Source organism: Salmo trutta, chromosome 7, assembly GCF_901001165.1.
Source record: "Salmo trutta chromosome 7, fSalTru1.1, whole genome shotgun sequence".
Taxonomy (NCBI): Eukaryota; Metazoa; Chordata; class Actinopteri; order Salmoniformes; family Salmonidae; genus Salmo; species Salmo trutta.
This window is the reverse complement of record NC_042963.1, coordinates 20,028,874-20,054,259: the sequence shown is the minus strand read 5'-3', so window position 1 is coordinate 20,054,259 and position 25,386 is coordinate 20,028,874. Positions and strand designations below refer to the sequence as shown.

At 44.0% G+C, this 25,386-nt stretch overlaps 1 pseudogene; it reads right to left on the bottom strand.

Moving 5' to 3' along the window:
• Positions 1–25,386, bottom strand: part of LOC115197790 (treslin-like) — a 33,699-nt pseudogene extending 8,313 nt beyond the window's left edge.

Genomic DNA, 25,386 nt, shown 5'->3' with positions numbered 1-25,386 from the left:
CACAACCTCCATCTCCCTCCTCCATGGTGCCATAGACCAATCCCAGGACACTGCTGACCACCTCAGCCAGGTCTGAACACACGTCTGACACTGCTGGGGCAATGACATCCGAGGCGTGTGGTTGCTGGGGGCGACACAGGGCCGGATGACTGTGAGCAGAGCCGTGAGGGACAAGAGGGGAGACAGGACGGTCGAGCATGGCAGGTCTCCTCCATCACTAACCTCTGCAAACTGGAGAAGACACATCCCTAGTAATTAGCCAGAAATATATAATAATTGTAAAATAATAATTTTGACTTATTAGATACTTATTAGCCTGATCAGTTGGGAGCACGGGTTATCTTTTGAAAGTCTCACAACCATCATGAACATATGAGGCATCACAAACACTTTGATTTGCATTAGAGCAGCTATTAAACTTTTGAATACTTCGGTTCATATGACCTCACTGGTTGATTCCATCCACTACAGCTGTATTGCAATATATCAAATATGCTGATACTTAAACCTATATAGAAACAAAAGAACAGCCGGGTAAATGTGCAACAACAGTACAACGCAGTTTAACCAAGCAAAGACCTCCCTCAGCAGGTGTAAGAAGGCAGCCTGGTCCTGGTCCTTCTGGTTGTTGTTGGGACACCTCAGCACCCAAGACTCTGAGGAGGCCTCCGTCAGGGAGTGGGAATCCCAGTCATGGAGTGCTCCCTTCAGACACACCTCCACAGGAGCTGGCAGGAGCCTCTGTCTGCGTGCCACTGGTTCCAATTACACACCACAGCTCTGTGGAGCATCAACTGGGAACATGACAGACAGCACACTGGGGAAATAAAGCACGTTGATGTCAAACACAGATGGTTGCACTCTGATATCAACAAGTGTGGCCTTATTTCTAAAATGGCGACTGAAGAAATGGCAGCAGTTTTACGGGCGCCCAACCAATTGTGCTATTATGTGTTTTTTTCCACGTTATTTGTAATTTATTTTGTACATAATGTTTCTGCCACCGTATCTTACGGCAAAAAAAGAGCTTCTGGATATCAGGACAGTGATCACTCACTGCGGATTAGACAAAGGTTTTTTTCTTCAACAAGCAGGACACACGGGATGTACTGCTAACACCCGACAAGGCCAACATCCCCGTTATTGGCAAGAGGAAGAGACGCAGGTACAGAGGACACAGAGCGGGGTGCCTCGTACGGATCCGCAGAAAGTGAGTGGGAAAGCTGCCGTTACGTCAATATTACTCGCCAACGTGCGATCATTGGACAATAAATTAGACGAGGTACGGTCATGAATATCCTACCAACGGGACATCAAAAACTGTAATATCTTATGTTTCACGGAATCGTGGCTGAATGATGACATGGATATTCAGCTAGCGGGCTATACGCTGCACCGGCAAGATAGAACAGCACACTCCGGATGAGGGGGGGGTGGTCTGTGCACGAAATCTATGGAAGTCTATAGATTTTGCTTGCCGGAAGTAGAGTATCTTATGATAAACTGCAGACCACAATAAGTTCGCTGACAAAATGAAGACACTCATTCAGAGGCTGTAGTGTAGTTAGTATGTGTTAATAATTCCATATCTGGCCATGTCTTCTGACTTTAAATCATTATTTCTTCTTATTTCATGTTTTCATTCCATTTCGCCCTCCGACCGCAAAGCACTACAGAGGGTAGTGCTGTCACGGGCGTCGTAGTGATTGGACCAAAATGCAGCGGGGATGTGAATGCTCATTTTCTTCTTTATGAAATAAATGAACACTGAACAAAAAGAACGACGAAAACAGTCCTGTCAGGCACACAGCTAAACAAGGAACAACTACCCACAAAACCCATAGAAAACCACCCCTGCTAAATAGGACCTTCAATTAGAGGCAACGAGGAACAGCGGCCTCCAATTGAAGGTCAAAACAATAAACTAAACATAGAAATAGAATAACTAGAAAATAGAACATAGAAATACAAAACATAGAACACTACCCAAAAACCCTGACAACACAAAACAAACACACCCCTGCCATATCCTGACCAAACTACAATAACAAATAACCCCTTATACTGGTCAGGACGTGACAAGTGCATACGGGCCAGTACGTCGCTGGGGCTAAGCTGCCTGCCATCCAGGACCTCTACACCAGGCGGTGTCAGAGGAAGGCCCTAAAAATTGTCAAAGACCCCAGCCACCCCAGTCAAGCGGTACCGGAGCGCCTAGTCTAGGACCAAAAGGCTTCTCAACAGTTTTTACCCCCAAGCCATAAGACTCCTGAACATGTAATCAAATGGCTACCCGGACTATTTGCATTGTGTGCCCCCCCCCAACCACTCTTTACGCTGCTGCTACTCTCTGTTTATCATAGTCACCTTAACTATACATTCATGTACACACTACCTCAATTAGCCCACCTAACCGGTGCCCCCGCACATTGGCTACCTGGACTATCTGCATTGTGTCCCGCCACCCGCCAACCCCCATTTTACGCTACTGGTACTCTCTGTTTATCATATATGCATAGTCACTTTAACTTTAACCATACCTACATGTACATACTACCTCAAATCAGCCTGACTAACCGGTGCCTGTATATAGCCTCGCTACCGTTATTTTTCACTGTCTTTATTACTGTTGTTTTTATTTCTTTACTTATCTATTGTTCACCTAATACCTTTTTTTAACTTAGAAATTGCACTGTTGGTTAGAGCCTGTAAGTAAGCATTTCACTGTAAGGTCTACACCTGTTGTATTCGGCGCACGTGACAAATCAACTTTGATTTGATTTATATTGTGATTTGGTGAAAACGTGTAGTGTGCACAAGGCATAATAGCATTGTTATGTCATGAGATTAATCCAGTGACAGAGAGATGTTCCAAATGACAGTCCACTTCCATGTGTAACAAACCTTGCCCCCATTGCAGGACTAACCCCAGGGCAGGAAACGCCAGGCGGTACAGTTACTCTGAGGACAACAGGTATCCGATGCTGGAGTCGAGTGGAAAGGCCTCTCTCCCCAAAATGACAGCTGGAGGGGAGCCAAGACCCGAGTCCAGCTCGGACTGAACACTGGAGGAGGGCTTGTAAGGACAACACAGGTTTAGCAGGGCATCCAAGGGGAACACTCTACCGCCCACCTGCCTTAACACCTCCGAAAGCCTCTCTGAGCCGGAGTGTTCCTCACTTCTCATCACCTGAAATGAGAAATAGACAGGTCAGCAAGTCAAATTGTCTTATAACAGATTCACAATGACATTTAACTGGACCTATGAAGTGCTGTCGACCCAGTGCAGAACAACTTGGTGTTAGACCAACATTTCAAGGAGTCCATTGGGTAGGAACCAGTCGGACATGTCTGTGTGACTGTCACTAGCAGGGACTCCTGTGAGGGACACATAATCTCCTATATCTGCCCTGGAGTGAGGATAGTTTGACAAGAGGAATAACACATTTCTCCCCGAACCTGACAGTTCATCCTCTGGTGGAGGGACGCCTTTACCAAATCAACCTTTCCTGGGTCTCAATGCCACTTCAGTGGGAGAAGTGACATCTGGTCTGTCCCATTGGAAGTCCAACAAAGCTTCTTTCAATGCGTTCTGTATGGAACCAGCGGGGCTGGTGGGCTGTTTCCTTGGCTGAGCTGAGATAGTCTTCTTTCTTACATCCAACTTTGATTGAAATTCCACCTCAAAGTCTTCAAAGGTTTTGTCTCGTAGTTCTTTAAATCAGAGCCCCTGGATATGAGGTTGACGTTGAGTCCAGTTCTTGATTGACAGAATTTGTAACCTCAACGCACCTTCTCAAACCTATATTTATATCCGAAATGAAGCAGAATTCATAGAATTCCCTGCATCGGTGGATGGTTTTTGACATTGACGGGTCCTGATGGCCGATAATACACATCAATGACAAAAGCTAAGTTACGCAAAGTCATAACGTTAACTGGAAGGCTACAACTGCTCCATGTGCACCAATAAGCAGAGCATAGAGATGTCTCACTTACAAGTAGATATTTGGCACAAATACTACAAAATTTGCTAGCTACTTTCTCAGCTGGTAGAACATGAACTGGTGAATGCTAACTGAGATACAACAGCTAAAGTTAGCTAGCTACAGTTCAGTAAATTAGCTAGTTAGCTGGCTGAAGCTAACGCAACATGCTTTGTTTACAAAAGTTTATTTTTACCATAAAGAGGTTTAGGAATGAGCAGACCCTGAGCCAACACAGTTGCAACATATAGAATAATTATTTAGACCAAAATGGTCACACGATTGTTGTTTTTAATGGTATAAAAACTAGAGGTCGACCGATTAATCGGAATGGCCGATTAATTAGGGCCGATTTCAAGTTTTCATAACAATCGGTAATCGGTATTTTTGGCCACCGATTTGCTGATAATTTTTTTTTTTAAATGTATATATATATATATTTTAAACCTTTATTTAACTAGGCAAGTCAGTTAAAGAACACATTCTTATTTTCAATGACGGCCTAGGAACGGTGGGTTAACTGCCTTGTTCAGGGGCAGAACGACAGATATTTACCTTGTCAGCTTGGGGATGCAACCTTACGTTAACTAGCCCAACGCTCTAACCACCTGCTTTACGTTGCCAAGGTAAGTTGCTAGCTAGCATTAAACTTATCTTATAAAAAAAATCAATCAATCATAAACACTAGTTAACTACACATGGTTGATGATATTACTAGTTTATCTAGCCTGTCCTGCTTTCCATATAATCGATGTGGTGCGCATTCGCGAAAAAGGACTGTCTTTGCTCCGATGTGTACCTAACCATAAACATCAATGTCTTTCTTAAAATCAATACACAAGTATATATTTTTAAACCTGCATATTTAGTTAATATTGCCTGCTAACATGAATTTCTTTTAACTAGGGAAAATGTGTCACTTCTCTTGCAAACAGAGTCAGGGTATATGCAGCAGTTTGGGCCGCCTGGCTTGTTGCGAACTGTGAAGACTATTTCTTCCTAACAAAGACAGCCGACTTCGCCAAACTGGGGATGATTTAACAAAAGCGCATTTGCGAAATAAAGCACAATCGTTGCACGACTGTACCTAACCATAAACGTCAATGCCTTTCTTAAAATCAATACACAGAAGTATATATTTTTAAACTTGCTGTCACGACTGATTTGGACTGGTGTAGAGGCGGAATCAGATGCAGGAGACAGAGGTGCTGGAGGTGAGTGTCTTTCAATGAAATGCCACACACAAAGGCCGAAAAGCACAGGGCGCTACACAAAGTTTGCCTGGGAGAAACACTTTCCCATAAAACACAAAAAGGTATATATTCCACGGCACAAAAAGCAAGGAGCGCAGCCCGGTAAATCCTTTGACAGTACTTGTCGGAAAACACAACGTACACAAAATACCTCCCACCGTCCTGAGTGGACAATAAACAATCCCGCACAAAATCCCAACTGAAAACACACATTAAATAAGCCCCCACTAATGACAGACACAAAACAGGTGCGGAACAGACAGACAAAACTAAAAGACACAGAAACAACAATCGGTGGCAGCTAATAGGCCGGCGACGACGACCGCCGAGCGCCGCCCGACCGAGGAGGGGCGCCACTTTCGTTGGATCCTGTGACAGTACCCCTCCCCTGACGCACGGCTCCGGCTGCGCGCCGAAGCCGGCCTCGGGGACGGCCCGGAGGGCGAGGCGCCGGCCGATCCGGTCGGCGACGGTGGAATTCCAGCAGCATAGAGGGGTCCAGAACGTCCGCCGCCGGAACCCAGGACCTCTCCTCCGGACCGTACCCCTCCCAGTCCACGAGGTACTGCAGGCCCCCTACCCGACGTCGGGAGTCCAGGATGGCTCGGACTGTGTACGCCGGGATCCCCCCGATGTCCAGGGGGGGCGGGGGGGCCTCCAGCACCTCATTGTCCTGCAGCAGACCAGCTACCACCGGCCTGAGGAGAGACACATGAAACGAGGGGTTAATGCGGTAATACGAAGGAAGTTGTAACCTGTAACACACCTTGTTTATCCTCCTCAGGACTTTAAACGGCCCCACAAACCGCGGACCCAGCTTCCGGCAGGGCAGGCGGAGAGGCAGGTTCCGGGTCGAGAGCCAGACTCTATCCCCCGGGTTAAACACGGGGGCGTCACTGCGGTGGCGGTCAGCGCTCTCCTTGTGTCATTCGCTAGCCCTCCTTAAACATTCCTGGACCGCGTTCCAGGTCTCCTGAGAGCGCTTGACCCATGCCTCCACCACAGGAGCCTCTGTCTGGCTCTGTTGCCATGGCACCAGGACCGGCTGATACCCCAGCACCACCTGGAAGGTTGACAGGTTAGTGGAGGAGTGGCGCTGAGAGTTCTGGGCCATCTCAGCCCATGGCACGAACTGCGCCCACTCCCCTGGCCGGTCCTGGCAATACGACCGCAGGAACCTGCCCACATCCTGGTTAATGCGCTCTACCTGCCCATTACTCTCGGGGTGGAACCCCGAGGTCAGGCTGACCGAGACCCCCAGCCTCTCCATAAACGATTTCCACACCCTGGACGTAAACTGGGGACCTCGATCAGATACGATGTCCTCGGGCACCCCATAGTGCCGGAAGACGTGGGTGAACAGGGCCTCCGCGGTCTGCAGGGCCGTAGGAAGACCGGGCAAAGGGAGCAGACGGCAGGACTTAGAGAACCTGTCCACAACGACCAGGATCGCCGTGTTCCCCTGAGACGGCGGGAGATCCGTAAGGAAATCCACCGAGAGGTGAGTCCAGGGCCGTTGTGGAACGGGGAGGGGCTGTAATTTCCCTCGAGGTAGGTGCCTAGGAGCCTTACACTGAGCGCACACTGAACAGGAAGAGACATAATGCCGAACATCCTCAGCCAAGGTGGGCCACCAGTACCTTCCCTTCAGGCCCCGCACTGTCCGTTCCACCCCAGGAAGACCCGAGGTGGGTAGAGTATGGGACCATCGGATCAGGCGATCGCGAACACCAAGCGGAACGTATTTCAGGCCCACGGGACACTGCGGTGGAGTGGGTTCTGACCGACCCGCCCGCTCGATGTCCGCATCCACCTCCCATACCACCGGTGCCACCAGACAGGAGGCGGGAAGTATGGGAGTAGGATCGATGGTCCGCTCCTCGGTGTCGTAGAGACGCGACAGTGCGTCAGCCTTCCGGTTCCGGGAACCTGGAATGTACGAGAGGGTAAAGTTAAACCTCGTAAAAAACATGGCCCACCTTGCCTGACGGGGATTAAGCCTCCTCGCTGCCCGAATATACTCCAGGTTACGGTGGTCGGTCCAGATGAGAAAAGGGTGACGTGCCCCCTCAAGCCAATGTCTCCACACCGTCAAAGCCCTGACCACGGCTAACAGCTCCCGGTCCCCCACATCATAGTTGCGCTCCGCCGGGCTCAGCTTCTTAGAAAAGAACGCACATGGGCGGAGCTTCGGAGGAACGCCCGAGCGCTGCGATAGCACAGCTCCTACCCCAGCCTCGGACGCGTCCACCTCCACTATGAATGGCAAAGAGGGGTCCGGATGCGCCAGGACAGGTGCATTGGTAAACAGAACCTTCAGGCGATGGAAGGCTCTGTCCGCCTCTGCTGACCATCATAGCCGCACCGGCCCCCCCTTCATCAGTGAGGTAATGGGAGCTGCCACCTGGCCAAAACCCCGGATAAACTTCCGATAATAATTAGCGAACCCCAAGAACCGCTGCACCTCCTTCACAGTGGCTGGGGTTGGCCAATTACGCACAGCCGTCACGCGGTCACACTCCACCTCCACCCCCGAGGTGGAAATGCGATATCCTAGAAATGAGACGGCTCTTTTGAAGAACTCACATTTCTCAGCCTTGACGTATAGGTTATGCTCCAGCAGCCGCCCAAGCACTTTACGCACCAGGGACACATGCTCGGCGCGTGTGGCGGAGCAGATCAGGATGTCATCGATGTAACTAATGTTCATTTCCAACTTTAGCCCTTTTAGCTACATTCTTCTTCATCACCATATTCCATCTCATTCTCAACTTCACTCGCACCAACAGAATCGAACAGTGCTTCTGTTGCCGCCATTACTCCTACTGGACTGGACCAAGCCGAACAAAAAGATCTCTCCTAGTCAATGTGTTTTCTCATTTGAACAATATGAGTAGAATACCAGTCTATAAATTGACACCACTGTCATAGTAATCTCAGATTGGATAACATCACTGTAATATCAAAATAAGGACGGAGATTGGGTACAACATTTTGATTGACAAAATGCTCCCAGTGTTTAAACTTTTAAAATTATGTTTATTTTGTGTCACTGAATGCTATAAAATACTGAGATTTTGCTACTTATTAAAGCTACTGCACAATGATTTAGAATTGCCTACCGACAGACAGTCAGTGGTGTAAAGTAACTAAATAAAAATACTTTGAAGCACTACTTAAGTATTTTTGGGGGGTATCTGTACTTCACTTTATATTTTCGACAACTTTTACTTTTACTCCCATACATTTTTCCTGACACACAAAAGTACTTGTTACATGTTGAATGCTTAGCAGGACAGGTTAATGGTCCAATTTACGGAATTATAAAGAGAACACGTGATCATCCCTACTCCCTCTGATCTGACATACTCACTAAACACAAATGCTTTGCTTGGAAAGTATTTGAGTGTGCTATCCATAAATAAATAAAAAATGAAGGAAGTTGTACTTTGCTGGTGTGAGGGAAAATGTTGTTGTCAGAAGAGATAGCATTGAATTGTACACAGCATCTCCTCTCCCTCTATCTTGGTTCATGCAGGTGACTGTGACCTCCTCCTCATACCAATTGGCAGTCCCCCAGAACATTGTTCTGGGAACCAAAACGCATGTCTCAGTTTCAAGGTCTCAGCTTCGAGAGAAGAAGCTGAGGTATTGATCAGTATTGATCGGTCACATGCAGGAACCAAATGTTAATGATGAATTAATTATAAATAATTAATAATGTAAATCATGCAAATATAGCTTGTCTATGTATAAGAGAACTAACGGGACTGCCCCGGCAGAGCTCCCGACCGACGTCTACTATGGTGCAATAAGTTTGTTTGAACTTCTCCAGCTTGCTGATAATAAAGAATGGTTCATTTAAGTTTGACTTTGAGTCCCTGGTGGTAATTTCCATGACAATTTGGCGTCACGCAGTGGATGATTGATTCTGGCTGCGGAGCTTTCCAGTGAGGGTCTGTGAGGAAAACTGGTGGTGCATTTTATGAAGCACGAGGGAAATTCTCATCTGACCAAAAGACGACAAGGGACCCACCCAGACCCTTACTGTGAGCTGCCCAGGAGGAGACACATCATCCACAAACTATTGAGAGGGTAAAAGTTTTCATATTTTGACTAGTTGATGTCACAGGGAATTTCAGTAAGTCAATTTAAATGAATTTGTATAAAAATAAGTAAATAATAAACCAAACCGGAAGCCAGCAACACCAATGTGTCGGAGGAAACACTGTTCAACTAGTGGCCGGGGTCAGCCTGCAAGCACCCGGCCCGCCACAAAGAGTTGCTAGAGCCAAGTAAAGCCCCCCCGGCCAAACCTTCCCCTAACAATTGTGCGCCGTCCTATGGGACTCACAGCCGGTTGTGGCACAGCCCGGGAATGAACCCAGGTCTCTAGTAAAGCCTCTAGCACTGCGAAGCAGTGCCTTTGACCGCTGCACCACTCGGGAGGCCCCAAGCATTTATAGTTGTATTGGTTAGAGGTAAGTCAGGTCCCATACTTTTAACAAAAGTGGATATGCACCAATGTTTGTCTGAGACTTTTATTTCCCAGACCCTTTAGACAGTCATACAACTGTTTAACCTTATCTTTATCAAATGATCCATAAAGGGACCACTCTGAACATTTTTGATATTTTTTATTTCACTTTTATTTAACTAGGCAAGCCAGTTCAGAACAAATTTTTATTTACAATGACGGCCTACACCGACGCTGGGCCAATTGTGCGCCGCCTTATGGGACTCCCAATCACGGCCGGTTGTGATACGTCCTGGAATTTAACCAGGGTGTCTGTAGTGACGCCTCAAGCACTGAGATGCAGTGCGCCACTCAGGAGCCCCATGTGCCACTCAGGAGCCCCATTTCTCTGAATAATTTTTACATCACTTACGTACGTCTACGTGTGGGTATGCAAGTTGTATATACATTTTTTCCATTGTTACTTTATCAAATCTCTAATAACTCATTATACTATACATACGTTGTTACTTTATCAAATCTCTAGTAAACCATTATACAGCATATTCGGTAATAGTACTCTCTTCTTTCAGATCTTCACATCACACAGATTCCCTATATAACATTATAAATTATAAACTTAGGTATTCACACCCACACCACCAGCAACGATCACAGTGCAGCCAGCCCGAGAGGTATACATATCATGTTCTTGAGGAAATCTCAGTAGTCCCAGACACTACAGTAGTCCCAGAGACTACAGTGGTCCGAGACTACAGTGGTCCCAGACCACAGAAAATTCCCAGAAATGCCTGTAGACAGCTGTCGGTGGGGCTTCTCTACCCTCACTCAGTAGTCTTAGACTAATCTAGCCTCCCAGAGACTATGGTACCTTTCTAGTAGTCCCAGATTGTGAGCCGTTCTCCCCTCAGCAGCTTCCACTGCTATAGACTCTATAGGCTTGCAGCTTCCCATACATATAGAATAGCACCTTGTGCTCATTAACGCCTCGTTTGAGAGTGTTTGAGAGTGAGTCCATGGGTATTAGCAGTAGGGATTGAGAGGGTCTTCCTATTGGGAAGAAAGCGTCCTAGTTGAAGGAAACAGATATGAAGACTAGTGAAAGTGAATGGTAATATTAGTGGCTTTCAGATAGCACTCTAATAATGCAATATTTTAGTAATTTCAATACAAGGTTGCATGATGAACAGAGGGATTGAGCTTGGGACTGATATTAAATTAGATGCCACCATATGGTGCTTGGGTTAGAGATAAGCTTCCTCTGGACAAATAGATAAGTCGCCAGTAAAGGACCTAGCAGATTTGTTAAACAACAGGTTTCATATTTTGACTAGTTGATGTCACAGGGACAGTCAGTACAGGACATACAGTACCAGTCAAAAGTTTGGACATACCTACTCATTCCAGGGTTTTTACCCCTGTGAAGCATGGAAGAGGAGGAGGTGTGATGGTGTGAGGGTGCTTTGCTGGTGACACTGTCTGTGATTTATTTAGAATTCATGGCACACTTAACCAGCATGGCTACCACAGCATTCTGCAGTGATACGCCATCCCATCTGGTTTGCGCTTAGTGGGACTATCATTGTTTTTCAACAGGACAATGACCCAACACACCTCCAGGCTGTGTAAGGGCTATTTGACCAAGAAGAAGAGTGATGGAGTGCTGCATCACCCACAATCACCCAACCTCTACCCAATTGAGATGGTTTGGGAGGAGTTGAACAGCAGACTGAAAGAAATGCAGCTAACAAGTGCTCAGCATATGTGGGAACTTCTTCAAGAGTGTTGGAAAACCATTCCAGGTGAAGCTGGTTGAGAGAATAAAAAGATTGTGCAAAGCTGTCATCAAGGCAAATGGTGTCTATTTGAGGAATCTAAAATCTAAAATATATTTTGACTTGTTTAACACTTTTTTGGTTACCACATGGTTCCATGTGTGTTATTTCATACTTTTGATGTCTTCACTATTATTCTACAATATAGAAAAACCCTAGAATGAGTAGGTGTCTCCAAACTTTTGACTGGTACTGTATGTCAGTGCAAGAGGTCAAAATAATAAGATTACAAGAAAGGGGCTCTGGGATTGTTTACTTTAGAAGGTGCCTATTCCTCTTAAGGATTAGCCCCTTTTTTTAAATGTTTTGCATAAAATGACATACCCAAATCTAACTGCCTGTAGTTCAAGCCCTTTTCTTGGTACCATTTGAAAGGAAACACTCTGAGGTTTATGGAAATGTGAAAGCAATGTAGTAGAATATAACTCAATAGATCTGGTAAAAGATAATACAAAGAAAAAAACGACCGTTCTTTTGTAATTTTTTGTACCATCATCGTTGAAATGCAAGAGAAAGGCCATAATGTATTATTCTAGCCCAGGTGTAATTTAGATTTTGGCCACTAGATGACATCAGTGTATGTGCAAAGTTTTAGACTGATCCAATGACCCATTGCATTTATGTTCAATAACTTTTCATGTTCAAAATTGTGCACTCTCCTCAAACAATAGCATGGTATTATTTCACTGTAATAGCAGTTAGATTAAGAAGAATTTAAGCTTTCTACCAATATCAGATATGTCTATGGCCTGGGAAATGTTCTTGTTACTTACAACCTCATGCTGATCGCATTAGCCTACGTTAGCTCAACCGTCCCGTGGAAGGGACACCGATCACGAAGAAGTTTTAACAGGGCACTGTATACGCATGGTTTTATCAAGACTTCCTTCCCAAGATCCAGTAAGCTCGATTAGGATATAGAATTTGTAGGACTGATTAAGATGTAGCATAGTGAAAACTAAGTACATGCTTATTTTCTTTCGTCCAGGACTGATGGAATGTCCCCTACCAAGTTTTCTGATGAGTTTAGCAATGATTCTGTATCTCTCCCTTTGAAAGGCAGGTGTCTTAGGAGAGCAGTTAGTGAGACTGTGTACTATTCACTTTAAAGCTACCTGGAAGAGGCTGTTAAGGGAGCTCACAAATTAAGTAAGGCCAGGCCATTTTGTTTGTTTTTACCCTACATTTGTAATTCTAATTTTATGTGTTATCATTTACTTTGACTTTTGATAGGCTACTTAAAGTAACTGTCCAGTGACTGTCCCACCTCAAACTTATATCTCAAATGGACCGCTAAAAAATTATTGCTATTTCCTCATAGAAAATGATGTCACCCTGCCTCATTGGCTGAGCTGGCCAATCAGTGGTCTACTAACGTTAACATTTTTAATGACCAGTATACACCCACACCATTTTGTTGTTGGGGTATGCCCACATCGTTCCAACACAGAAAAGGAAATGTCACGCCCGGATCTGTTTCCCCTGTTCTTGTGATTGTCTCCACCTCCTCCAGGTGTCGCTTATTTTCCCCAGTGTATTTATTCCTGTTTCCTGTCTCTCTGTGCCAGTTCGTCTTGTATGTTGTCAACAAGTGTGTTTTCCTGTGCTCTTGTTTTCTATTCTCATTTTCTGGTCTTCCCGGTTTTGACCCTTGACTGTTTTTTCTGGACTCCGTACTCGCCTGCCTGCCCTGACATCGAGCCTGTCTGCCACTGTGTACCTCTTGGACTCAGAATCTGGTTTTGACCTTTCGCCTGTCCACAACCATTCTCTTGCCTACTCCTTTTGGATATAAATAAACAACTAAGACTAACCATCTGCCTCCTGTATCTGCATCTGAGTCTCGCATTGTGCACTTATAGGAAAAGTATTTCACTCATATTGTAATTCATTATTGGTCATCTGTCATAGAAATCTGGACGCACTGGACAGTTACTTTAAGTATAATTGAGCATTTACTATTACTTTTATACTTAAGTATATTTAAAAGCAGTTACTTTTAGACTTTTACTCAAGTAGTATTTTACTGGGTGACTTCACTGTTACTTGAGTCATTTTCTATGAAGGTATCTTTAAGTATGAAAATGGGGTACTTTTTCCACCACAGCCTGCTTACACTTGAACAGAATACATGTTGGGTTATTTTGACACCGCCAGATGGGTCACTTAGTTGGGTTGTTTTCTTTTTTATGACTGGAGGCATGTCTTAGTAGGGGTGTGATTTTCTGATCGTTATTTTTGGCCACCCGTAAGAGTAAAGTACATTACGGTTCATGTGTTGTATTGTCATCACGCGCACTGACACTTCTGTAGCTTTAATGAGGCTTACACAGGAGTATGAGTTTCTCTTAATTTTTTTTACAAGAAAAAGTACTTTTATTCATGGTTGTTTCTATTGTTTTTAACAACAGGTACTTAACCAATTTAAATGTTATATTCAAATGCTGTTTTTATGCTTTTATGCTGTTTTTATGTGTATACAATGATGTACAAAAATATATATGAGCTGTTTTTAAAGGAAATGTGACAAAACTTTTCCAAAATAAAAAATGTGTTTCTCAAGTGCCTATGCATATCCCAATGTTGGGATAATTACCACTTTGTTAAAATATTTAAATAATTTTATTACATTTATATTAAAATATGTAATGTGCATAAATATTGAAGGAACATTTTTGTTTACAATGTACAACATAAAATGATGAACAGGAATGACATTTACTCTCACGGGTCTCCAAGAATAACTAGGAAAGCCACACCCCCAATAGGCCACGTGACCTGAAAATAACCTATGGATTACAATAAAAAAGATCCAGCTGCTAGGTCAACCCAGCATGAGTGAATAAAACCAAACTGATGGTTAAATTAACCCATGTTTGGGTAATCAGGTTATTTTCAGGAGGGGTGGCCTATTGGGGGGCGTCACTTTCAGTTCTTTTTTTTGCAGTGTGGTTACGTTGGGGTTAAAGTTAGGGTTAGGTTTAAAATCAGATGTTATGACTTTGTGATAGCGCTAGCTAGTGACCACTGCAGAGTTGCCTCCAGAATAAGATTCATCCCAAAAACCTTCTAACCTGCTGTAAATTTGCAGACTCAAAATGCTACTCCTGAACTCAAGATTTCTTACATCATAACCCCATCTAAAGCTCGGGTCATATGAATGATTATCAATTCACCTTCAGGGGTCAAAAACCCCATAGCCGTATCTCTCATTGAAATGTTGGCATATTGGAAACAATTACAAGATTGATACTGTAACATAATGTCAAGTTATTAAATAAATCCTGTGACCTCAAGTCTCTGTTTCTCCATCTTCTATCCTCCCTATTTTATTCAAAGTTAGCTTGAAGGGTTTTAGTACCTGTTTGTGGCCAAATACAGATTGTTACGTTCCCCAGTTTCTGTGTTGTGGTTTGTGTATTTTCATGTATGTATTTCAGGAAATGGATTCCTGAAATTCTCTCCAAGCAGCTGATTGGTCGGCCCCATTGCTGATTGGACAGCTGACCCCGCCCCCTCGTCAGGACGCAGCTGCCTCCAATTAACAACTCCTTCTGAAGCTTTATAAGCCAGTGTTCAGTTGCTCAGAAGGAGGCTGATGGCTATTATGTTGGTTGTGGCTAACAGACATGAGCGTGTCCTGTGTTGATTGTTGTTGGGTAGCTGATTGGTAAATTCTGTTTTAAGTATTGTGTAGCCTCTGATTTGAGGTATGTGTGTGCCAATAGAACTGTGTTTTTGATCATTGAAATTGTTACTTACATTTGTTCTGTTTCATTTGTTCCCAGGGGGGAAGGCACCTAGGGAGTGCTTAGGCAAGAGGCCGCGCGCGGGCATACATAACCTGTAGTAGTTTACTGTCTATGCACACTAGGAAAGACCTGGGCGGACCATCCCCTGTATTTTGGTTAGTGCACCAGGTGGTGCTAGTTAGGTAAGTAGTGGGTAGGCAGGTAAGGTAGGAGAGGGGGCTTTGATATTTACTTTCTTTGCTTTGGTTCCGTCCAGCCCCTTTTCCCCAAACTTACCGTGCGACAGAATAAATTCCCTGTAAATGGTATTCTCTGCCTCTTGTCATCCTTCTCACACCTACAGTCCCATACCTCTTTCACACCACGTTGAGTTGTAGCAGGGTGTTGCGTTCCCTCTTCCGAGAGGTGTGCGTAACGTAGATCAAGACAGCACTATGTGCCAATGCTAACTGCTTGGAATAAGTGAGACAGACAGAAATAGACAATGTGCCCTGGCACCAGACAAATACCAGACAGCAAAGCTCCTTTCCCAGCCTCAGTGCCCTTCCAAACAGAAAAACAAAGGCCTATAATGGGACTGAGAATTTGGGTTGTGTCCCTCTGTTAGACATGTCACATAGTCGTGTCAGTCAACAAAATTTGACCAGGTAGGCTATGTGTTTACAAGACTACTGAAGCTTAAGGCACATCCACAACCAAATAAGTTAATATCACCCTAGACACAAGCTCTAGCTCTCTCGGGGCTGGTTTCCGGACAAAGCGCTCTATTCAATCCATATCGCGGAAGTTCAGCGTTACACCATTGACATTTAAAGGCAATGTTCCCACGTTAGCGGAGACTGCATTCACGGTAAACACTGCATATGTCGGCTCATTTGGGAATTACGCTTCAGCGATACATATTGTTTAGAGCCCTTAGCCTAGTCCGGGACTAAAAAGTTTGTTCAATGGAGAATCTACATGTTAAGTGATTTTTAGTCCAGGACAGTTTTATCTGGGTCTGGTAAACCAGGCCTCAATATTTAGGATTAATTGCCTCTTCAAGGTAAGCAGGGATGTGAGTGTTTGTAAGCATGATTTAAAGAGTTGGCTTTACACAGCGTCGGGTCTTTGGCTATGCCGGATTAAGTGATATGACATGCTATTCTATAAAATCCCTTCTCTGTAATTAATATTACCTGATTAAGCTAATCATGTAAATGTAATTAACTAGAAAGTCGGGGCACCACGAAAGAGTGTTTATAGAGCTGTTATCTTCCGAATAAACTCTTAAAGACCTAGTAATATTTTACATCAATAGCAGTCAATATTAATCGTCACCTTATTTCAGTCTCATCTGAAAGTTGTAAATTCTTGGTAATCTTCACGAACCCTGGCTAACAAGTTGAATCAGCAATACAAAATTGGGTTTAATTATTTATTTACTAAATACCTAACTAATCACACAGAATTACATATACACAGAATGCAAATTATGTCATACAGAAAACGTCCCTAGTGGACGGAACCGACATGACGGCTGGTTACACAAAGGAAAGGGGGTTGGGTTTGAGTGAAAGAGCGGGAAGACTGAGGAACAAAGGGAGAAGCTATGCTATCGTAAATACAGTATCTTCTGCATTCTAATTTTCCGCCCATTTGGAAAAGGGAAATGCAATAAATATTTACTCTGAGCTGCGCTTCGGTAGGTTTGTCGTAGATGCTGGCCGTGTTGCCCAACAGAGATCTTGCTGTCCTCAGAAGAATGTCTCTGGTGGTAAATGGGATACGTTGTAGTATCGTCGTTGTGTGTTAGACTGGATACGTTGTCCGTCTTTTCCTAGCCCACGTTTACAGCGGCCGCTGCTAACTCAACGGCTAGGAGGTATCACTTCTGTAGTGAATAAGAGTTCAAAGTTCATACCATTCGCAACCAAAGCTCACCCTGAGGTTGGCTTAGTTCTGTAGTTATTATCTGAATCCTTCTGACATCGGACCGTCGCCCTAATGTACCCGGAACAGCTTATTATTTGAATCCTTCTGACATCGGACCGTCGCCCTAATGTACCCGGAACAGCAAGTTATTCGCCCTTTGAACGCAGAGGCTGCAGGCCTCGCGTACTCGGAACCGGGCATTACATTTTCGTAAAGGGCTTATATAGTAGAGGGAGAGAAGGGTGTGTTTCATAGTTTATAACCAATGTCTCTTCACAGGGGCGGGCCACTGATTGAGCAGAGCTCTAACATTATGAAAACCCAATTCTCTCATTTGGAAGCTAAGATTCCATTTCATCTTTTCACAAATAGTTTCATATATAAACATTTAAATTGCACAACAATTCCATGTGAATCTGATAACTAGAATGTGTAGACTTTCCCAGATACAGTTTATGGCGTCCTGTCATCAGTCATAATGTCTCAGATGACAACCGAACTGACATCATATTCATTAAGTACCAACGCATATTCTCCACTGGTTGGATTATCGAAATATGGTTCCTTTCCCCCCACCGTTTGATGTTTGTCACGTCCTGACAAGTAAAAGGGGTCATTTGTCATTGTAGTATGGTCAGGGCGTGGCAGGGGGTGTTGTTTTTGTGTGTTTTGGGGTTGGTTTGTTTCATGGGGATTTGTTCTAGTTTTCATTTTCTATGTTCAGTTTCTATGTGTGGCCGAGTATGGTTTCCAATCAGAGGCAGGTGTCTTTCGTTGTCTCTGATTGGAAGCCATACTTAGGCAGCCTGTTTTTTCCTGTGGGTTGTGGGTGGTTATTTTTCGTACAGTCCGTGCACCTTACGGAACTGTCGATTGTCGTTTGTTTAAGTGTTCTCTTTAATAAAATAAAAGAACATGAGCACTCAACACGCTGGACCTTGGTCTAATCCTTCAGACAGTTGTGACAATGTTCCCAGACTCTCTATGTTTAACAAAGGCTATTCAAGAGTCTTTCAGTAGTCAAGAGAGAGAGGGAAGGGAGAAAGGTATTTATGGGTGTTCATAAACCTTACCCACAGGCCAACGTCATGACAACAGTGTAGTGTTGTTTGAAAGTTTTATTCCAAGCAGTTGAAACAAGGCCAAAGTGATGTCAAGACTTCATATTTGTTAGTTCCAATCCACAAAAAGCAGCTGATAGGTTTTGAAACATTTTGTATATTTAGGTTGGACAGTTAGCCTACACCTCTGTTGATACAGACTAGCTAGTGTGTGTCATCACTGTCATGGTCTCCCATCGCTGTCAGCTGTCTATGAGCAGATGACTGGCAGAGACTGCAGAAGGAAAATAGCTGGTCACTAGAGACTGTTTGTCTGTTCTGGCATGCTAAGTGAAGTGTTGAGAGACATTGCATTCCTCTATCGGCCTCTCTCTCTCTCCCTAAAATGGAAAATCCTCTGCTTCACTGCATTTGGCTTTGATCTCCAACTTCATGCATTCCCTCTGGTTGTCCCACTATCCAATCACTGGTCAAATCAGAAACAGATATACTCCATATGGACTTTTGATCATGCTTTACATGGGGCTCCCGAGTGGTGCAGTGGTCTAAGGCATTGCATCTCAGTGTAAGAGGTGTCGCTACAGTCCCTGGTTCAAATCCAGACTGAAAAACATCTGGCTGTGATTGGGAGTCCCATAGGGCGGTGCACATTTGGCCCAGTGTCGTCTGGGATAGGCTGTCATTGTAAATAAGAATTTGTTCTTAACTGACTTGCCTAGTTAAATAAAGGTAAATAAATTGTTGACAACATGTAAACTATATATTGTCTCCAATGTATATTGAAAACATAAATAGATTTGCACAATGATCTCTTGTTGTCTTTCAAATACATTGTTACAGTTGTTGGTTAGCTAGCTAGGGAATTTTAGCCATATTCGCATAGACGTGACATCAGTAAAAACAGCTCAAATCAAGACATGGTATCAAGAACAAGATAAAATTAGCTGAAACGAGCAACCACGAGCTTCCTGTCATTGTTGCTAACTATCTGGCCATCCAGAATCACGACACACTGTAAGGGCCGGACAGGAGAAGCAGGTACGGGGAGTCAGACATTTATTCGGGAACAGACAAGGAAACAAGACAGGAACAGCGTCAGAACACGAACATGAGGCAATTAATCCCGAAGCCCGGGAACAGAGCTTGGGAACAGACAGATAGATATAGGGAAGGTAATGACACAAGTAATTGAGTCCACGTGAGTCCAATGATCGTTGATGCGCGTGACGGGGGGGAAGGCAGGTGTGCGTACTGATGGTGGCTTGAGTGCGTAATGCTGGGGATCCTGGCGCTGTGCCAGGCGGGGGAAGAGCGGGAGCAGGCGTGAAACACACAGCTTTTTGCCCCTTTGAAATGCGCACATCGTTTCTGTGACGTTGTCAGCTAACCCGTCTCTATAGTAAACAATTAAGTACCCACTAAACTAGAGACTGCATTTATTAGCCTACTTTAAATATCAATAGATGGAATTATTAATAAGGGGGTTATCAGCAGAAGTGTACACATGGACACCCATGCACACTCTCACCCGAACAATGACAAGAGCCCACTTTACATGATAGTGTACAAGCAGTGGGTGGATTTTCAAAAGAGGTGCTTTGAAACTACAGTGAAAGAAAATTGTTCCAAAGCAAATATTGAGATGGAAAATATCCATTAATGTGATTAGGTATTCTACATGAGTGGCTCAACAAAAGGTCTGGTTGGTGCCAGTGCATGTGGGCCCCTATTGGCCCTGGTCAAAAGCAGTGCACTAAATAGGGAATAGGTTGCCATTTGGGAAGCAGACATCCAGGTAATTGGGCCAGCTGGGGAACGAGACTAGTTAAGACATGTTTCCAGCCCACTCACAGGCCCTTTTTCTATGTGTGTGCGTGTCTTCCTTCCTGTCTGACAGTGAAACATGTACACTGCCCTAAAGAAGGTTGTAGTGTATGTTACCCTGTTATAATGTATCAATTGAACAAAAAATACATTCAGCCAACATGGCCAGAAGAGTGTGATGGTAGTCATATAAAACCTTCGAGAAATGGGGAAAGAGTGAAATATCAAGGGCCATTATCTCCAAATTGGTTGATGGCTATAGTTTATAATGATTGTACTCTCTGTATGAACAGTATGTGTCAGGTACCAGAGGTGGGACCAAGTCATTGTTTTACAAGTCACAAGTAAGTCTCAAGTCTTAGCACTCAAGTCCCAAGTCAAGTCCCAAGTCAAGACAGGCAAGTCCGAGTCAAGTCCTAAACTTTGTGTTTCGAGTCCTAAACAAGTCATAATGTGCTCTTTACCAAGTCATAATGTGCTCTTTACCAAATATTTCCTATTTTTAACAAGAGTAATAGTTAGTATATTACATTTACGCAAATCAGGAATGCTTTAAAAAAATCTATATACTTCTTACTTTCCAAGTAAACGTTATATTTCCATGGAAATACATGGGTAGCCATGAGAAAGACCCCCCGCAAAATAGTGATCAACTATCGAGGATGGCTATGGGGTGCAATCGGGCGATGTAGGCTTGTACACAATCGCCCAACCTTAACATACACACTCACACCTCAATCTTGGGTGCAATGATCACGTTCCCGCACTGACTGACTGTGTGGAGACTCATTGATTTAACTTGTTATGGATAGGGGGCAGTATTTTCACGGCCGGATAAAAAACGTACCCGATTTAATCTGGTTATTACTCCTGCCCAAAAACTAGAATATACATATAATTAGTAGCTTTGGATAGAAAACACTCTGAAGTTTCTAAAACTGTTTGAATGGTGTCTGTGAGTATAACAGAACTCATATGGCAGGCAAAAACCTGAGAAAAAGTCAACCAGGAAGTGTAGGATCTGAGAAATGTAGTTCTTCTTTCTAGTCCCTTTCGAAACTACAGTATCTGTGCTGTTACGTTGCACTTTCTAAGGCTTCCATTGGCTGTCTAAAGCCTTCAGAAAGTGGATTGAGCCTTCTCCTGTCTCTGGGCAGAGTATAGGAGCTCAGTTACTGAGTGGTCTGCCTGAGGACAAAGAGATTGGATATGCGCGTTCCCATGAGCACGCTGTTTTTTCTTTTTCTCCTTGAATGAATACACTATTGTCCGGTTGGAATATTATTGCAATTTTACCTTAAAAATACCATAAAAATTGATTTTAAACAGCGTTTGACATGCTTCTAAGTACGGTAATGGAACATTTTGACTTTTCGTCTCTGGTTCCGCGCTCGCGCGTTATGCCTTTGGATAAGTGATCTGGACGCACAAACAAAACGGAGGTATTTGGACATAAATATGGATTATTTGGAACAAAAACAACATTTCTTGTGGAAGTAGCAGTCCTGGGAGTGCATTCTGACGAAGATCAGCAAAGGTAATACAATACAATACAATCGCCGTGATGGCGAGCTATGTACTCAGAATATTGAAAAATGTGCTTTCGCCGAAAAGCTATTTTATAAATCTGACACAGCGATTGCATAAAGGAGTACTGTATGTATAATTCTTAAAATAATTGTTATGTATTTTGTCAACGTTTATGTTGAGTATTTTTGTAAATTCACCGAAAGTTTTTGGTGGGAATACATTTTCTGAACCTCACGCGCCAATGTAAAAAGCTGTTTTTGGATATAAATATGAACTTGATTGAACAAAACATACATGTATTGTATAACATTGTCACATCCTGACCAGCAGAGGGAGTAATTGTATTATAATTTGGTCAGGACGTGGCAGAAAGGTATTTGTTTTGTATGGTTGGGGTTGTGTGTGTTATTAAAGGGGTGTTTGGTTTATATAGTCTGGGGTTTGAGTATATGTTCTAGTGTTGGTTTTCTAGTATGTCTATTTCTGTGTGGTTTGTGTGGCTCCCGATCAGGAACAGCTGTACGTCGTTGTTCCTGATTGGGAGTCATATATTAGATGCTTGTTTTCACCTGGGGATTTGGTGGGTAGTTGTCTTTAGCACTGCTGTTGTGAGTGTAGCCTGTTAAACTGTCTTTTGTTGTTCTTCGTTTTGTTATTTTTTCAGTGCTCTCTGTGTTTAATAAATATTCAAGATGAGCATCCACATTCCTGCTGCGTTTCGGTCATCTCTACCCAACGACAACTGTGACAAACATAATGTCCTAGGAGTGTCATCTGATGAAGATCATCAAAGGTTAGTGCTTCATTTAGCTGTGTTTATTGACATATATGCTTGCTTGGAATATGGCTGTGGTTATTTTGGTCTATGTACTCTCCTAACATAATCTAATGTTTTGCTTTCGCTGTAAAGCCTTTTTTAAATCGGACAATGTGGTTAGATTAAAGAGTCTTATCTTTAAAATGGTGTAAAATAGTTGATTTGTTTGAGAATGTAATTGTGGTATTTTAGTAGTTTTTGTATTTCGCGCCATGCGATCCCATTGGCTGTTGGCTAGGGGTCCTGCTGGCGGAACGGGGTTCTGCTAGCGGAACGCATAGATGCAAAAGGTTTTAAAGGAAATATAGTATTATTTCTAACAAAGATATCTACATATTTCAGGATGTTGTGTATCCCTGGGAATAATCAGAATTAATGTAAACATTGCAGTTGTGAGAACCTAGCTTGTCCGGAAAAAGCGGTCTCTTGGCACAACTTAACCTGGGTATGGAGTTAGTTGAGCCGCGGGACAGATTAAGTTAAGACAGCTTCAAATTTCTGTACTGAATAAAATATTACCACTACTTTTTAAATCTGTGTCTATCTTTATTTCCCAAACACAATTCAACACTGTCACAATAGCTTTTTTGTCTTTTAATAATTTGAAGCCTCTTATAACACAGGCTTAACACCTAACAAACACTTTGTACTTTTTTAACACTTTTAACATAACCCTGTTGTTACCTCATGTCACAGCGATAATGCCTTGTATTACGCCTGGGAAGAAAACACTGCAGTGTGCTCAACTTTCCATTGGCTCAACTTACCCCATGGCCATTGGCTCAACATACCCCAAGGCAAACATTTGGACTATATTAGCCCACACAGCTACAAGGATGCATTTTCATGCTAGGTTTATGGTGTCGTGCAAAGCCACGCAGTCGTATCTGAACAGGGAGTACAGCAGAGGGCTGAGGACACACTGAGTCAGTGTGGAGGAGGTGTTGTTGCAAATCATCACAGCCTGTGGTCTGCCCGTCAGGAAGTCCAGGATTCAGTTGCAGAGGGTGGTGTCCAGACCCAGGGCTCTGAGCTTGGTGCTGAGCTTGGTGCTGAGCTTGGTGCTGAGCTTGGTGCTGAGCTTGGTGCTGAGCTTGGTGCTGAGCTTGGTGCTGAGCTTGGTGCTGAGCTTGGAGGAAACAATAGTGTTGAATGCTGAACTGTAGTCAATGAACAGAATGATCATATACTGTAGCTGTTCCTCTTGTCCAGATGTGTTAGGGCCTCGTGATCGTGATGGAAATGGCATCTTCTGTGGATCTGTTGGAGAGGTAGGCAAATTGGAGTGGGTCCAGTGTGCCTGGCATGCTGGCCTTGATGTGGGCCATGGCCAGCCTCTCAAGCAATTCATGATGAGAGGAGTGAGTGCTGTGGTGGAAATTCTAACCAAGTGAGAGAGACTTTGTTATTTCTTCAAACAATCAATCTTTCTTATCGATTAAGAATTGCAATAACGAAGCTGGTCAACAACCCACCCGTCGGTAATCGTTGAGAGCCCAACGAGCAGATTTGGGTTACAGCTATAACGTCTGCTTCCAACTCACACTCTCAAACACGTAGATCCCCTGAACGCAGCTCACTTCCCAGCCCACTTTCCAGCTCACACTCTCAAACACCTAGATCCCCTGAACGCAGCTCACTTTCCAGCCCACTTTCCAGCTCACACCCTCAAACACATAGACCCCCTGAACGCAGCTCACTCTCCAGATCCCAATCACCTGAATTCTGATCACACACCTGTATGTCATTATCACACACTGTTTAGTTCAGTTCTTTGCACCCCATCATTGTGAGGTATTGTTTGTATTGTGATACACTTCTATTCGGAGCTCTGTTTTTCCCGTAATTTAATCCTCCCGTGTATGATAGTTTTTGCCTGCCTCACTAACGACGCCTTTTGCCTATTCCCTGCCTGTACCTTAGCCTATCGGATTTCCTGTTATCAACCTGTTGCCTCATCTCCCGGATGACGTTACTAGCCTTTTCCCTGCCTGTACTGTTGCCTTTTTGGACCCCCTGTGTATGACCTTCTGCCTGCCCCTATACCCATCTACCTGCCTCCCCCTGTGTATGACCTTTTGCCTGGACCTGGACCCAGCTACCTGCCTCCTCCTGTGGTCCTTTACAATAAACACCTGCTGCGCCCTGCACTTGAAACCAGCTCTGTCTCCCATCGTGTTCATTAGAACAGCTCTTTCTAACAAAGTACATCCTCCTGAATGTTCATGACAAACTAGTTTCACACTCCTAAACACACAGATACTGCACTAAACATTCAATGGAATGCAGGCTGTAGGTTCTATCACCAAGCCATCATAAATCAATTGCTAGCGCCAAGCCCCAGAGGCCCAACTCAGTCCCACAGACACAGATGAGACAGTACTGAGAAACCTTATTCGATGCATAAACAGTATTGAAACATAATCTTGTAATTTTTCTACCATGGGGCGATAGTGATTTGGGCATGTCACCTTGGTTTTTCTTGGGCACTGGGATGATGATAGTCTACTTGAAGCAAGTGGGGACTGCAGCCTGTTAGAGGGACAGGTTGAAGATTTCAGAGAAGACGCCCGCAGGCTGGACAGCACACTCTCTGAGGACACGGCCAGGGATGCCATCTGGGATAGCGACTTGGTGAATATTCACTCTTTTGAGAGTTTTCCTCATGTCAGCCTCGGAGAGCGAAAGCACCTGGTCTTCCGGAGCAGCGAGAGTCTTCCTGGATGGCTCAGTATTGTCTGCCTCAAAGAGAGCATAGTATGTATTAAGCTTGTCTGGGAGGGAGGCTACGGTGGGTGTCTTTGATATCTGTGATAGTCTGTACTCATTGCCACATGCGTCGCAATCCTGAGTTGTCGAATGTCGATGCACGTTTGAGTTTGTACTGTCTTTTTGTGTCCCTAATGGATTTGCGGAGCTCGTACCTGCCTTGTACAT